The sequence below is a fragment of the Acanthisitta chloris genome, unplaced genomic scaffold (genome assembly GCF_000695815.1).
Source record: "Acanthisitta chloris isolate BGI_N310 unplaced genomic scaffold, ASM69581v1 scaffold16672, whole genome shotgun sequence".
NCBI lineage: Eukaryota > Metazoa > Chordata > Aves > Passeriformes > Acanthisittidae > Acanthisitta > Acanthisitta chloris.
The window spans coordinates 53,125-56,088 of NW_008658960.1; positions in this window are offsets into that span (position 1 = coordinate 53,125).

A 2,964-nucleotide genomic window follows, 5' to 3' on the forward strand; every position below is an offset into this window, starting at 1 on the left:
AGTTATTCCTACTGTCCCACTGCTGACATGATTAGTAAATCTACCTCTCACTCCAGGAGCTGCAGACCCTTTGCTGTTCTTACAAGCAAAGGTAAATTGATTCGGTGCAGCCTGAAATAATTTTGCCAGACGTGTATAAAGAAAAAAATATTTCTCTGAAAAAGCCTCATGCCATCAAGCAAAATATGCCCTTTTCTTATCTTATCTGTTGTGAGTAACCCAAGCTATTTGCACAACGCCTTGTGCTAGGAAGGAGTTGTTTGTACATGTTTCACCCTCTTTTTTCCAAGTTTTGAATTTTGAATGAAATCTTTCTCTTCAAATTCCTCCTACCTGTGAAAACGTTACGGTTTCTCTTTCCTGTGCTGCCCTGAAGGTTGGAACCAGCCCTCCTTCCAAAGATCCCTTCGTTGCAGATGGTTTTCTATTAATCTTCAAACCACTTTGGAGAACTCTCTGCGTCTGGCAGCACTCACATCCCTTCTCCCTGCCGTCCCACCCACTTAGCCTCAGCCTAAGAGCCCTTAACAAATGACTCCCAAGGAATTTAAATGGCTAACGCTCGCTGGCCAATAAAGAGATGCATAAACTGTATAACCAGGTTACACAGCTCTTGCCATTGGGAAGAAAGGTTGCTCGGGCAGAGGTGTGAGTCCTCTTAACCTGTTGTTTCTCGATCGCAGGACCAGAGAGGTAAGGGAAATCCTGTTTACTCTGTAGGCCTTTTTATCTGAATTTCATTTATCAGGGAGTTGAGACCGAAAGTATGTCATCATCGAGGTATCGGTTTTGCATTTTGCCTTCCTTTAGATGGTCCTAAAGAGTTGTTTGAGAAGGAAGCAATTACTTGTAAGCTTGAACTATGAAATTGCCATGTGAATATCTAAAAGAATTTGCATAGCAAATACCAAAGGAAATGTCAGAACGGTGGAAACTTAACCACTGATATTTCAGATAGAAGAAAAGAAAATCATGTTTCAGATATATGTTTTCTACTCTCTTAAATTAATGAAGTGAAAGGTAGCCCATTGCAACTGCTTGATGCTGTGTATTCAGTCTGTCTCTGCCTTTGTCGGTGTTGCTTGGTATTTTGCTCTGCTTTTTCAAGAGATTGACAGCAAAAAGATCAAATTTTAAAAGAGGGTTATCAGTTTTTAGTGCAGAATTTGGGACTTTTAGATTGAAGGTGGCTAGGAAGGTTAAGCAAGCAGAGTATATACAGGAGTATAATTAGTACAAATGAATCTATATAGCTCATTCTGCTTACTGAAAATTTGATGGCATTTTAAGAAAATTAATTTCTGATATTAGTCTATTCATATTCTACTTAAGCAGCATGTGAAATGTGTAAGGTTTATATATGACATTGAACACGTGACATTGATTTGTTCACCCTTACTTAATTATTAATTTATTGCTTTATTGGGGCCCGTCCTGATAACAACAGTGAAGTTTGAACTTAAACCTGGGGGGGGGAAGTAATTTTGTGAGTAAGGTTCAATTAAAACCAATTACAAAAATGTCTGTTCACATGTGAACCAGATGCAGCAGTTGTGGATAATGGTGTCCTATCCTGATCTAGGAGGGATTGAAGCCATGCTTCAAAATGTGTCTGTAAAGGGCTTCCTTCACCCTTTACACATCCAGGCCTCCCATGAATGACAGGCAGTGCTCAGAGCATGTGAGGGATGCCACAGCAAAATGTCACTGCCATCCCGTGCCACGCTCCAGAGCCTGACAGGCTGGGCTGCAGAAAGAGCATCTTTTTCAATCCTATTATCATAGCTGACCTCTGAAGACCTTCACACCCAATGCAGTCCACAGTGGTGCACATTGGTGTTGGCTGATGATGTTGCACCAAAGACCTTGCCAGTGTGTGAAAGAGTTGAGAGAGATTTTAATTAAATTAACACAGTTAATCTAACAGAACTACAAAACATGTGCTTTTTGCTTGTCAAGACAAGGCCACATGACAGTCTAACAAGAGCTTGTTGTAATGTTTTTGGTTTGATTATTTTTCCATAGGTTTCTTATATAGCTCTGCACTGTATAACCAAGATTAGATAATGTGTTGTATAAAAATAAAGTTAACAAAGGAGTAGCCATTTTGCTACACTTTTCAACAATTTCTATTCATCATTTCAGCTCCACTCTTTGCTGAAGAAATTATATTGAATCACATGATCCTTGCCTTCTCTCTGCAGCTTTAATTAAAAAAAAAACCCAAACCTGTTAAGGTCAACAAAATTTCAAATTATATCTGTCTCAAATCCCACTCTGTTTCTGGAGCGAACAGAAATTTAATTTCCAAACTGTAGGTATTTCCAACTGAGCTTCAATTTCAGAAGACTTAAATTGTCTTGAATCAACCCTGCACGAGAGTGGTGCCCCCTGAGAGACTTCCTGCCTTGGTTAAACATTTTTTTAAAATTTATAATATTAACCCTGGGCACGGGTAACAAGTGCTGGAAATCTCTTCCTTGTACTTGTAAACCTTGTTTCTCAATTTCAATCCAACGTTCAAAGGTCTGTACAAACTTCTTAGATCAGAGGTCAGGTGCAAATTGCTGCACTTTGCAGCTCCTTTCTGCCGATATGACAGAATTTCACAGCAAAGAGAATTGACTTCCATCCCCCTCTCCTCCACACACAGGCAGCTCCAGGCAGTTAAAAGTGTGATATGTACAAGTCAGCCATTGGTACCTGAGTTTAATTAATAACTAACTGGGTTTCAGTGGTGCAAGGTGCATATTATAAAAAGGGTCAAATGTCAGTGCACAAAGCAAAAAAAAAAAAGAAAAAAACCCCAGCCACTGACTAAGCCAAATGCTTTGAGTTTAATGTACTTGCAGCAGCGAACATTCACATCCCAACTGTGGTTTGTTTTATGCTGATTTTCATTTCTGTGACCTGAGGGGGAGGGAACATGTTGAGCCACTTTCAGCTTTCCCTGGAATCTCAGTC